Here is a 14,222-nt window from a genome sequence, read left to right on the forward strand (position 1 = left end):
TAAACCAGCAACAGAAGAAACATTCTGAGAATCCCTTTCTGCGTCTGCGCTGTGTATCCATGGATACTTACAGAGCCCCGTGTTCTCAGTAGCCCCTAGGTGACCAACTCGTTCAGACCCATGTCCACAGCACTGGAGTCTCCTGGGCTGATAATCTGAACATTCCCAAGCAGGCTACTGATGCGAAAGGCAATACATTATTTACTGGGCATTCCCTTTGTAATTTTCCTTCGGAAGCTCGCGGCCGCCGGCACTCACACTATGTCATCAGAAACCAGAGCAAAGATCCAGCAGAGAGAAATTTACAGGAGAGACCGCTCATCTCGAGTTGAAATAAATGCTTAAAAATAAATGTATAATTCACTGCAGCAGAGTGATTTTTTTTTAAGTTCATAATCAGTCAGTAAGAAAGGTGGCATACAATCCAGCGTAGCTGCTGAAAGCCGGGCAACCCGCGTGCTCCATGGTGCAGTAGGCAGTCCCAGCTGGGTAAGCAGAATGCTTCTGTGCACTGAGCTCAGAGAGGAACAGACGGCGAGAGCACCCTGCTCCCAGGATGAGTTGGATTCACAGCCCACAGGGAGGAAGGACAATGAGCAGCGTCGATCATGATTTCCCCCCGTGGTTCACATGTAGTTTTAAAATAAAAGTCATTGCTGATGATACACTTTCCGAGGATCCTTGCAAAGCAAAACTAAATTGAACTACAGCATGGAGTGAAGAAGACACAAAAGAGCTCTTGAGCACATGTATGGTTAGTGCCTTTCCGCAAATACGGTCTAGGGTTTGTTTTTGTTTTGTTTTGTTTTTTTAATTGTTGTAACAACATTTGACATGAGATTTACCCTTTTAACAAAAAAGTGTACAATGCAGTCTCGGTGACTAGAGGCATGATGCGTCACAGCAGAGTTCTCAGACTTGTTCATCTCTGGTAACTGAAACTTTAAACCCATTGAACAGCAAATTCCCATTTCCCCCCTCTCAGTGTAGAGAACAATGCTATTTCAGGCACGATGCTGCTTTGAAGAAATACCTTCTCATATCAAAGATCTCTTTGCCCCCTTCTACAGCACTTCCTAAAACAAAAAGGGAAATGTACCCTCAAGTTTTACTTTGTTCTGTTATCTGAAAAACTGAGGCTCCTGCAGCTGCCCAGTCTCACCAAGTTCTCTTTCTCTGTGACAAAGGGGAATTTTTTTTCACATAGCTTCTTTATTTCACATTCTATGGGTTGACCAGTCTCCCTGGGAATATGGCGACTTCATAAAGAAGTGCCCTTTCCAGTGGTGTGGTCACTAGTGCAGGTCTTACAAACGTGCACCGGTAGCTCCAACACAATTTTGAGTCTTTCAGAAGGAACAGGGATGTAAACGCACCAACGCAGCACGTCATGTCGGGAGGATGGTCTGCTGCCACGTCTTTTCCTTTAAAAGACGATTACACTTCCTATGTGCAGTGCCAGGCACTCACTTTCATTTGTCCCAAGAATTTGATGTGAATTACTGATTATAGAGTACTTTCTATGTGCCAAGGACTGTGCTAGACATTTACATACTCCATTTCATTCAATTCACTATATTATTCCTGCCTCCCATAAAGACAAAATCCAGACAGAAATGGAAAGCTTTAAGAGATGGAGGCACAGATCGACAGCGTTCCCAAAGATGCGTTCTGCGTGGCAAAGACAGTGACTAGGCTTTCACAGCGACTGGAATAGCAGCCTGCGGGGAATGCCCTTGCTACTTCAGCCTCAGCTTCCCCAGTCACTGCTTTGCTTTCCTTGGTGATTTTGATGATCGCATTAGTTGTCTGCAAATCCATTTATCTTCTGAAAACTCCCCTTCTCGTTCATTTTCTGTTGATAAGGAATTTCTGAAACAATCATCGAAAACCATCTCTACTGCAGACAGCCAGTGCTACTGACTGCAACAGGATTTGAGATCTCTTTTATTCCCAAAGGGGGCCATTATTTCCACTGGTTGTCATGGTGATGTTGCAGTATTGCTGCTGTGTGTTCGGCTGCTTCCCATTGCAGTCACACCACATACTTAAATCAAATCATGTGTTTCACATGGTACTGGCTATATAAAACTTAGTGAATCGAACTCTCAGCTTCATCTCACTGTGATGACGAATGGGGACAGATGGAAGTGTCCGTGTGTGCCGGTGTAAATGTGACAGAAGCAGCGGGACTTAAAAACAGAAAGATCCAGGCCGGGCGCGGTGGCTCAAGCCTGTAATCCCAGCACTTTGGGAGGTGGAGACGGGTGGATCACGAGGTCAGGAGATCGAGACCAGCCTGGCTAACACGGTGAAACCCCCTCTCTACTAAAAAATACAAAAAAAACTAGCTGGGCGAGGTGGCCGGCGCCTGTAGTCCCAGCTACTCAGGAGGCTGAGACAGGAGAATGGTGTGAACCCGGGAGGCGGAGCTTGCAGTGAGCCGAGATCCGGCCACTGCACTCCAGCCTGGGCGACAGAGCGAGACTCCGTCTCAAAAACAAACAAACAAAAAACCAGAAAGATCATCTTAAAATACATTAATTTACTCTCCTTCATTATGCAACTTAAGGACAGAATTTGTATTATTATCAATAACTTGAGAAATGGTTTTGAAAAAGCAGAAGTTATATGTCTAGAAATGAGAAACTATATATTTTTTGTTGTTAGTTCACATTCATTTGAACTTTTGCCATATTCAGTTTTGAATATGCTTGGTTCACCCATACGTATATCTCCTTTCTTGTCTCTTATTTGTAACTAGTACACATAGCCACAAATACATGTACATGTACTTATATTAATTCCTATGGTGTCTAATTTGTGAACTCTGGCTTTAAAATATACATGAATGTTATTGATTCTGCTTTTCAGTCTTCAGCGCCCTGGTTTCCTGAAGGATGTACTATTCAAGTGCTGAACTGAACTTGAACTCCACAGTGCTGGTCCTCTGAGGCTGCCGCCCCTGAGTCCAGGTTGTGGGGGGATATTAATGCCTCACAGCCAGCAGCAGCAGAGGAACTTGGGAGATTACCTTGAACATGGAGTCCCCTTTGGAGCATGTGGACTCCATAACTTTTCCTTGTGGGCAAACTCAGAGTGTACCTGGGTATTCAGGGCCAGTGGTCAGCTGTCTTCAGCTTTCATTACAAGTGCTCTTAAGAGCTGAGTTTGATTCCTGGGAAAAGCATTGATCAAAAGGGGAGAAATAAGCTGGATTGTACTTCAGAGGCTGCTGTTTGAAACAGACAGGTGGTTTATGGAAGCCAAACTTCAAGGAAATGTTAAATCTAAGTTCGGCCCAAATTCGTTAAGTTAACCTGATTTTGACTGTTGCACTGTGTTCTTTTTTTCTATTTGTTTTTTGCTTTGCCTCTTTTAATTTCTTCTTTTTCTTCTTTTTTTTTTTTTTTTGCCATGACACTATAAGCGTGGCCTGGTTTGAGGCTGAGAAGTTTTGTTGTTTCTGAATTAAAAAGAAAACTCTTTCCACGTAGGAAAGAATGTTGTGGGGGCCTCCAAAACTCAGGCTGCCACAATGAACAGACATGCTTCTTACAACACCCACTTCAAAAAGAAAGGAGGGTTGTAGCATTCACAGGAACTCCCAATAGCCGGACATGATGGCCCTGTTTCTGTGAACCTGGAGCCTGTGTGTGCCTCGATCTAGCCATTGGTGCACCTCTCAGCCTCCTCCTTCATTGGAAAGAAGAGTTTTCATGAGCGCAGCTGCTGACATGAAACAAGGTTGGGGGCTGAAGCTGAATGCTGGAAGGCATACTAGCTGGATGGGAAGGGACTGGCACGGGTTCCAGCAAGGTGCCACAGTCATAAAAACAGGGGAAGCTGCAGGGGCATACATTCTGAAGGGGAGTCTCAGGTTGGAGGTTTTATGGTAAGGAATGAGTGATTCGAATCAACTTTAACAGGGTATGTACATAGTACGATTCCAGAAAAATGGGGGCACCACTGCCTTCTTTCCCACCCTCCTTACTGGTGTGCAACATACAAACACCCACGTCCCAAACCCTCTCTTCAGTGTTTATTTCTATGGTGGAAAGAGTGATTTTGACGGGGCAGGTTTTGAGATCTTCCTTATAATCTACTGTTGCATGAATGGGCGTCTTTAGCCCTTTAAACTGCCTTTGGTGAAACATAGGTAAAGTTACGTGTTGCCAAGCAACGCAAGCTTCCGACATTGTATGTCCTTCTTAGAGAGGCCCTCTCCCTTCCAAATAATTAGACATCAGTCACTGTTCCACGTCCACACTGGGAATAACACAGGAGACTCAACATCATCCTGAAATGAAAAGTGAGTCACACTGATTCCTGGCAACAAGATGTCCATGACATGAATTTTCCCTTAGAAACCAGGCTCTTTAAGACCAAGGCTGGCATCTAAGACAGGAGCATGTGGGCTAGATGGCTTGCTGAACCCTTAAAGAAAGCCCCCCTCCATTTCACGCTAATGTGCATTTTATAAATAGAGGTCAAATTCATTTAGCTCAAGGTGGTCTGGAATATTTCACGCGCACGTGTGTGTGTGCGCGTGCACGCTTGTGTAGAGTTGGTATAAACATGGACAGAATGGTAAATGAGGCACCTAAGAATGATTAGTTTGTAGCCTGGCAATTTTCCTCTGAGACTCAGCAAATTCATCATGACTGCAAGCAATGCTTGCTTTAGCCATCTTGCTATCCCATCCTGAAGAATTAATCAAATGTTGCAGCATCGTTGGAAAACAGGTTTTCATATAGGTGTTTACAACAGCTTATTGCATGATGGTGCTGATGAAATCACAGAACGGCTTGGATGCTGTCCAATTCTAAACCCCACCGTCAGGGTCTGGACAGTCAGCTAAGCCTCAGCTGGGTAATTTTGCTATTCTGGATCCGCAGATCCAGATCTCACTCCTCTTCCTAGCTTGCCTTGGCTTCTGGATACGTTACTGTTAGTAAGAAGCAAAGCACATAACCATCTCCAGGGAAGTGGATGGAAGAAAACCGAGAGGACCAGGCAGAATGGGCCACTTGACCCTTGAGCCACCTCCCACTATGAGGAACCAGGTGGGTCGGCTTATCTCACAAGCAGACATGGTGCTGTTCATAATTCCCTCATCCTCAGAACTCACTGGGAGACACACTTTGGGTTCTCCTCTCTGAGAACAAAGATGTGTGGATCTGTGAAGCCTGAGTTTGAATCCTGGGACCTCCTGGCTCTCAGGAGTGGTGGGGGTTGAGGCTCTCTTGCCAGCTGCTGCCCCTCTGCCCTGATGGAATAGATATCACCATGGGACGGGGCTGAGGTCAGATTTACTCTTTTTGGTGGGCGACACTTACAGGTTTATTGACCAGGAAGGCCTCACCTTAGAACGCACCTCCCAGTGACTGGTTCAAAACCAGATCCCTTTCAAGACAGAAGTTCAATGCTAGTAGGTGGCTTGGATTGGTGGGCACATCCCTTAGCTCTTAGGAATCCTGGGAATGGGGGACTGGGGAGAGAACTGCTATCAGAAACCCAAAGTGAACTGAAATGTGCAGTCTTGGCCCAGTTTGGGGCCAGTGCAGACCTGGAATGAGGCTCTCCCCTGTGTTCCAGCAGGGAGTCAGGAGGACTAACAGCTCCTGTGACATCGGGCTGCATGGCCACAAAATAAAACAAAACAAATGTGGCCACATCAGTGAAAGAAATCACTGAAGCTAGTCTGGTGTTGGACAGAGAAAAATCACTGAAAATTGACTGAGACACTTGGAGGTGTTAGTTGACTTTCTCTTTCTTTCTTTCTTTCTTTCTTCTTTCTTCTTTCTTTCTTTCTTTCTTTCTTTCTTTCTTTCTTTCTTTCGACAGAGTCTCACTCTGTCGCCCAGGCTGGAGTGCAGTGGTGCGATCTCCGCTCACTGCAAGCTCCACCTCCAGGGTTCACGCCATTCTCCTGCCTCAGCCTCCTGAGTAGCTGAGACTACAGGCACCCACCACCACGCCTGGCTAATTTTTTTGTATTTTTAGTAGAGACGGGTTTCACCATGTTAGCCAAGATGGTCTCTATCTCCTGACCTCGTGATCCATCTGCCTCGACCTCCCAAACTGCTGGTATTACAGGCGTGAGCCACTGGATTTCATTTATTTATTTATATCCAGCTTGCTTTTAAAAGGATATAAAGTCATGTAAGGACTATTCATTCATGCACCTAAAATTCACTGGGTGCCTCTCTCATGCCAGCGCTTGTGCGAGGGGACAGAGGGATGGCATCCCCATTCTATGGGGCCTGCGTTCTTGCGGGTGAGAGAATGGGTAAACACCACAGTTCCAAATACTGGTAAGTGCTTTCATGACAATATAAAGTAAAACGGGGGTACAGAAAGTAACTTGGGGCTGGAAGTCAGACAGGTAGCATCAGATGGGGTGGGCAGGGAAGGCTTTTCCAGAAACTAATGATGGAATCAGAGAAGAGAGCTCTGGCTGTGCTCCCCTGGAAAAGAAAATCCTTTACCAGTCACCATGGGATGGACACTGCAGGACTCTGTCCCTCACTTCTCGTACTCAGGGTGGGCTTTGGGGACGCAAGAGCAGTGCAGTGCTCAGGCCCTCACTCAGAAGAGAGACCCTCGTGCTTGGGGCTTAATGCTCTGTAACTGCTACCTTCACCTGTCATAAGAATTTTATCTCTGAACTTGTGTTTTGTGAGGGAACTCTTGTGGGGCAATGGGACATGTGCCGGGGTATGGCCCCTCAACTCACACCTGGCCCACCTCCTGCCCCACCCCATTGGGTTCTTGACTGTCCACTTCCTGCCCCGGTCAGCAACTGAGACTCCCCCCACTCCTCAACAGGGAGGATGGGGGCTGCATGGACGCCCTCTACCTGCCCAGTTGAAGGCAGTGAGAGTATCCTAGTGCCTGGGGGAATGTGACATTAAATAAAAGGTAAAACACACACACACACACACCCCACTATGAAAGGTCCAGAGAGAGAACACGAAGAAAGTAAAAAGCTTTTTTTCCTGCCTTTTGAACGAGTGACCCCGGGTTTTAAGTAGCCAGCCCTGTTTGTGCTAAGTGCTGCCCCAGGCTCTGTGAAGAATGCAAAGATACAACTGTCTTCTCCCTGCTCCCCCGTCCTCCACGCCTGTCCACTCATTCACACATCCATCAGCAACGCAGGTTCCTGAGACCCGATGCACAATGCACGCTGGGTAAGCCCTGGGGATCCCAGGACAATGGGCTCCCTCGCCCCCCACCAGGAGCTGAGACCCTGGCCCCCCACACCCCCGTCTGTGACAGTCAGGCATGGCTTCCACATCAACTGTTTTCCGTCCCTCTGCGGTGGCCCCACCACACATTAGCTTCAAGTAGGCGTCACACATCACATAAATTATGGATAAAGTAGAAAATGGAAGTTAGAGAAAACATGCCCTCTCTGATCGGTCAGAACTGTTGGGCCGTTCTCTGAACATGACTTTTCATTTCTCAAGGTTAGTAGTTCATTTCCTTTTAACCATGTCCTCGAAGAAAACCCTTTCCTGGGGATTTAAGAAACTTAGAAAAGGAGCCCCCAGGTTGCTGTGACACCCCTGATGTAGTTCTCTGTCTTTCATAGACCTGAATACGCAATTTCAGTGAGTCTATTTCCTCAACCCTCTGCTCATTTTCAATCAGGACCCTAGATTCTGTGCCCAGGGGCAACTTCAAACTTTTTCAGATATCCCAGGCACACTGTGACACAAACAGCAGACACATTAAAAAATGCACTACAGCCTCACTGAAATAAAACAATTTTTTTTTTTTAGCTTTATGATGAATTTCAGAAAGGGGCTACCTGTTCTGGAGGAAAATGAAGACTCCCACCTACACGACTATTACAAATGCCTGGGCACGTACTTGGCTTTCTGACCACGTATTTGGGTTTCTGAAGAGGTACTTGGATTTTTTGCATGGCATTTAGTTTTCTGACTGGGGACTTGGATTCTAACCCGGTATTTGGGCTCCTGATGCCGTATTTGGATTTTAGACCTGGTACCTAGGTTTCTAGAGCAGGTGTGTGGCTTTCTGATGCAGGTGTATCAGCAAAAGGAGTGGCTCCAGGCCTGCGGTCTGGCTCTGAGGGTACCCAGGTGTTTCCTGAGTGCCCCTAGGCCCAGGAGCACTGGTGAGCAGCTGCCCTGCACAGGGAGCCTCCTCTCCAGGGAAGCTCAGCTTCAGGAAGCCCTGAGCCAAGGCCCAAGATGCTGGGATAAAAGCAGATCGTCCCCAAAGGAAAGCGACTCCCAGCTGCCACCCCTTGTATTTTCAGTGTGCTATGAATTTTGTGCTAGAAATTTTCAGTTTCTTCTGAGGGCCCAACCTGGATGGCAAGAACCTTAGAGCCTTGCAGAGGTGGCTCCACTGGGCAGCTAGGGAGATGGATGTCCTTAGAAGAGGGGTGACCTGCTGACCCCCACGTGGCTGCTTAGCACAGACACTCGGCACCTGAGCCTCACAGGCCCCACCTCTGCTCCTTTTCTGGTCATGTTGTTTTCCCCACGGCTGACTCCCAAATGTTCCACCTGCCCCTCCAGCCTCCCTGTCTTACCCCTCTGATTTGCACCCCTCCTGCCGCCTCATTGCTGGCTGTGTTTCCCATCCTCTAGGTTCTTGGGTTCTACTGGGTAAAATCTGATCCTGGGGGCCCTGAGGTGCTGGGCACAGGGATGAGCTTCAACTGCTCACTCGGTGGGCTCACTGGTCTGTGCTCAGGCCAGGCAGGAGGGACTCACTGTAAAGATGGGGCGGCCTGTGCTTCAGAGTCATCCTGAAGGAGTGGTGTTGAGGGGCCCAGGAGAGGGAACAGTTTGGTAAGGGGTGGGGCCCAAGGCAGGAGCTAAATAGCTCTGGTGGCCACAAGTACCTCTGGTGCTATTTTAATAAAGATTATGGATCAGAAAGGATTGCCAGACCCCTGCTGGATGGACAGAGGCCAGTTGGAGTAATCAAAGTGGACAGGGGTGAGACCCTGCGAACACTGTGGGGAGACACACGATATTACCAGGCTTCCCATTAGGAAACCTGCCACGTGGCTTCCCAAATGGATTGGATTTGTACTACCCTCAAAAAATGTTTCAAAAAATTGCACAACTTTGGAAAATATTCTTATAGAAAGAAATGTTTTTGAAAGCTGAATGAGACAGATTCCTTTTCTAGAGAGCATTCCAGTCATGATGGCGTCATGATTGCCGTGTCTTAAGAACCCAGGTCAGGTTAAATGCCTTCTTTTAAGTGATATTAACATGTCTCCTTGTCTCAAACACTGCGAACCACATTACTCAGTTGATACCAAAAAGAATTTTTTAAAGGAAACCTGACTTAATTCTCAGCTCAGCAGGCGGAACACATACAGCCATGAGTGGTGAATCACTCATTAAAAATTAAGTCAATCCGCCCACAATGGGAAACAGCATAACAGAATGTCGGTGTTGGCTTCAGATTGGAAGGAAGCCAAAAACAGGTTTTGAAAACAGTGATGCCTTTGAATTCGATCTTGCTCAAATAGTGCACTTTTGGGATTTCTAACTTCATCCCAGTGACATCCACTTTCCAGTGTCTTCTGTTGAGAACTCCCCCAAGAGGGGAGCAGAGTGGTATGGAGGGTTTCCATGGTTTCTGACGAGATGAAGTGGTTCTCCTTCCCAGTGAATCACTTCTGGTAACATAAACCATCACACGGCCCCCGGAACCATTTGCCAGAATGGCCCTCAGAACAGTGGGAAAAATGCCTTTGTTTTATTAACTAACATTTCTGTTTGAGTTTTAAAATCAAAGCCCACGGATTCTCAGCTTTTCCTTCCTGAATATAAGCAACGTTATAAAAAGGAAATGACCATATTTCAAATAAAAATTTTCCATTAATAAAATGCATTTAAAAAAAATGTTCTCGCTTCTTTTGGAGAGCAGTGAGAGAGGAAAAACAAATGGGGGAGGCAGGAGGAGCAAGCCCCCCAGGCCAGTGCTGCTTTCTCATAGGAAGATGACAAAACATTTGCCCCAAAACATGCAGACCTTATCCTGCAAGACAAGGAGATGAGTGCGGCTGGTCCCAGTCATGGCTGACACCTGCAGTAGTTACTTCCTGGGGATTTCTGTTGCTAACTCCAAATCCAGACCAGCACCACCCTAGAGCATAGAACTCTAGGTCTTGAAGATGTCTTTCAACAATTCTCACCCAGCCCTTCATGTTTTAGACCAAGAAGGTGTGACTCAGAGTGATGAACTGACAAGTCTAAGTAATTCAACTTTCTTCTTCTTCTTTTTTTTTTTTTTTGAGATGGAGTCGTGCTCCGTTGCCCAGGCTGGAGTGCAATGGTGCAGTCTCGGCTCACTGCAACCTCTGCCTCCTGGGTTCAAGGCGATTCTCTCACCTTCAAGCGATTCTCCTGCCTCCACCTCCTGAGTAGCTGCGATTACAGGCACATGCCACCTTGCCTGCCTAATTTTTGTATTTTTATTGGAGATGGGGTTTCACTATACTGGCCAGGCTGGTCTCGAACTCCTGACCTCAAGTGATTCAACCACCTCAGCCTCCCAAAGTGCTGGGATTACAGGAGTAATTTGATTTTCTAGAACTAAAATCTTTCTAATCAATCATTTTGCTAGGCTCCTGGGCAAAACACACATTTATACTTAGTAGAGAAAGGACTCAAATATTGGCTAAGAAATATTTCCTGAAATTAGAACTGGAATCAACCACTTCATTTTTCAAGATCTTGCACAATCATGAGCTTGCAAGAGATACCTGATAAACCCTGATAAACCCTCAGTGAGCGAACGAACGAATTATTGGCTGTGCGGAAAGGAAATGTGCCAAGTGTGTGAAAAGAGATTAGAAAGCTGCATTTGGTCAGCAGATAACATGCAGAAATAATTGGGAACTCTGGCCAAGATCAACTCAAGTGATCATAAAACTGTTCCAAAATATAATTATCAACCAGCAAACCGTTTGCAGAATCCACAGGATATGCTTTTATTTGTTAATGTTCTCTGTCACTTGCATAACTGTCAACTCATGTTTTTCATAATGGAAAAGTTTTTCTTTTGGCAGGTCTGAACTTCACCTTTGGTGGTGGTAATGAGAGCTGACTGTTTTTTCAGTCGGAGAGGAGCACCGTTTCTGTCTGAGGAAGCACCGCAGGGACTGGCGTTTCCTTTCCACTGTCCTACAACTCACTTATCCAGCCTGCCTGGGTCTCTGTTCTCCCCTCTTTAAGGGAGAGGTAACAAGGCACGCCTGGGAGGCTGCCTCCTCGTGTTTAGGGGACCCACATGAAATCATGAATTCGAGCTTGCTTTGTAAATAAGCACTCTCTATGTATGTGCCTTATCAGAAATGCAATTTCTGTTTAAGCATAAGGCATGTAAGTTTTCTGGAAAAACAGGAAATGGAGCAAATCTTGTTTTTCTAAATAATAATTTCCACAAACATGATATTTTAAAAAATTCATTTCTCAGCAGCAACATGGTAACATGATAGCTTTAAATACATATGTATATGTAAGATATAATATATATAGCTTTAAGAAGCTATCTATATGTATGTGTTATAGCACTTGAACATGAAATCTGCACCATTTCTGACAGCAGATGAATCTTGGTAGAGTTTTTCGAAATCAGTTAAATACTATCAACATATTTTTTAAAGTTGTTAGAACTGAATCAGCCCTCATCATAAAATAAACACAAATCCAGTTTTTGTTTTTTTGCTTATGCTTATTTCTATTCAAAACAAGGAGAAAAGCTACTCAGAAAATCTATTGTATGACATGTTTTTGTTCAGTAGTTCCACAGAGATCCTTCCTTTCTTAACATTTTAAATAATTTTTACCAAACTCTGCAACATAATAAGCAGTTTTTAAAAAATGTTATTGTAGATTCCAGAGTATGTGTGCAGGTTTGTTACATGGGTACATTGCATAATGCTGGGCTTTGGGCTTCTATTGAACCCATCACCCCAGTAGTGAACATAGTACCCAATAGATAGTTTTTCAACACTTGCTCTCCTCCCTCCCTCCTCCCTTTTGGAGTTCCCCGTGTCTGTTGTTTCCATCTTTATGTCCATGTGTATAAGCAGCTTTAAAAAGTCACCACAGGCCGGGCATGGTGGCTCACGCCTGTAATCCCAGCACTTTGGGAGTCCGAGGTGGGCGGATCACCTGAGGTCAGGAGTTTGAGACCAGCCTGGCCAATATGGCAAAACCCATCTCTACTAAAAACATAAAAATTAGCTGGGCGTGGTGGCAGGTGCCTGTAATCCTAGCTACTCAGGAGGTGGAGGCAGGAGAATCGCTTGAACCCGGGAGGCAGTTTGCAGTGAGCGAAGGTTGTGCCAATGAACTCCAGCCTGAGTGATAGAGGGAGACTCAGTCTCAAAAAAAAAAAAAAAAAAAGTCACTGTAAATGGTCATTTTTGAGCAGAATGTGATCTCCTTTCCTGTTGTTCAATCCACAGGGGGCCACCCCCAGGGGATGGAGCTGCAGTTGAGGGTGAGTTCCTATATCTGGTAGGACTGGTCCACTCATGGCCCTTGCATTTGGCACCAGACCTCATCCTGATGTACCGCCGGGTCTGAGAAATCTCTCTGTAACTCACATACCCAAAAGTGTTTATAAATTTCTTGTCTTCTTTCTCCTAATATGAATGACGCCACCCCTTAGGCAGTTGGCACACATCTGCAGCCGACAATATCATCTGTTTCTGCAGCATGAACTGCACAGGCAGGAAACCCTTACACACAGGGTACCAGCCCTGTGTCCTCAGGAGCCTGAAGACAAGCTCCTTGAAGACCAGCTCATTGGCCTGCAGACCAGGTCCCTCACGCTTGCTCTGTGTGTCACTTTTAATTAAAATGCCACTTCACAAATCTAGTTGTTAAGAAAAAATGAAGAGGGCAGTTTTGATTACAAAGATAGAAAATGTCCAGTTTACAATGGGTGGGATTTTCACGTGTCATCGAGCCAGCCTATGTCCCCAGCAATTGTTAGGGACTGTTTTTCTAAAAAGGTGAACCTCACCTTGGATTGTTGGCTGTCTGACAACCCACCAGGCCCAAACAGACAATGCTTCTGTGCCATCCCCAGGGCACTATCGACCGAGGCGTGGTGGACTGGAAATGGTTTCCTGAAGCACAGATCCCAGATTTCCTGCACAGAGCTGGATAAAGGTAACTAAGAGGCTTGCCAAATTTTCATTTAACGACGCCTCCCTGGTAATATTCTTTAGCCTGATTTTTAGATACTTTAGAAATTATATTAGAAGCAACCATGACATAAAACCAAAGAGACAAGAAGGGCCCCTCTGAGTTCCCCCATTACCTCTTGTCCTCCTGGGAAGACGCTGGGAAACCATCCTGGCCTTGGAGAATCCATGTTTCCCTGCCAGCTGAGAAAGGATTTCTAGAAGAATTCCAACTCTGAACTGGGTCTGCTGTGAACACGGTGACGAGACATGAGTTTATATAGGAAATCTGTGTTCCTATTTCCTCTTAGGGGAAACGGTGACTGATTAACGCCCAGGCCTTTGCTCTGTGACAAAGGATTACCTACTAGGCTCTTTTAGGAGGCACTTCTTGAAAGAATGTGGAAACTTCCCCGGGGGGAGGGAGGAATGGAAATGGAAATACATGAAGGATTAATCTGTTCATCATGTCAGATCCAAAGGCATTCTTCCAACTTACTGTCAACTTCTAATTCAGTCACCAGGAGAATAATTTGTCACTGTGGCTCGGATAGAAACCCATGGAATCCATTGGTGCTAATAAAAAACCCAAGAATGTGATGAAGAAGGGAAACAGGAATCACATGTCTCAGAAAGTTTTAATTTTGTATGTGCTCTGCCCACCAGGCTTCTCACTTCTTTCTGGGATTCTGAAGGCCCAGGGCATATAGCTCCTGCCCTGCTGGAAACATCACCCCAGCGGACGCAGCCAGAAGCAAGCTTGGAGTGGTCCCCCTGCCTGTCGGAACCCTGAACTTTATTTTAAAAATAACAGATTTTTTTTTTTTTCTGTCATGGTAGCCGTTCAAATAAACATCAAGAAACACAAATGAGTCAGAAGAGAAAAAATCACACTTCTCAAAAGTGACAGAGGAGGAAACAGACTACTAAAGAAGAGCAAGCGAGTGAAGGGAAGCCTAAGTACGTTTTAAAATTGAAACTCCTGCTAGCTTTTAAATGTGTTTGCTCTTGCCTCTCTAGT

At 45.7% G+C, this 14,222-nt stretch overlaps 1 protein-coding gene across 7 annotated transcripts in view; it reads right to left on the reverse strand.

Moving 5' to 3' along the window:
- The window catches only part of PTPRE (protein tyrosine phosphatase receptor type E), a 180,004-nt gene that overhangs the window by 83,281 nt on the left and 82,501 nt on the right, over positions 1-14,222 (reverse strand). Inside the window, exon 1 of one of the 7 annotated variants that reach the window (XM_033179065.1) lies at positions 13,339-13,442. The exons of 5 other annotated variants lie outside the window; for them this stretch is intronic. The gene's annotated coding sequence lies outside the window, so the exon portion shown is untranslated. Of the gene's footprint in view, positions 1-71; positions 1,969-13,338; positions 13,443-14,222 lie in introns of those variants that run through there. One more of the 7 variants, XM_033179045.1, reaches the window with a different exon arrangement.

This window comes from Trachypithecus francoisi, unplaced genomic scaffold (genome assembly GCF_009764315.1).
Source record: "Trachypithecus francoisi isolate TF-2019V2 unplaced genomic scaffold, Tfra_2.0 Contig01579, whole genome shotgun sequence".
Lineage (NCBI taxonomy): Eukaryota > Metazoa > Chordata > Mammalia > Primates > Cercopithecidae > Trachypithecus > Trachypithecus francoisi.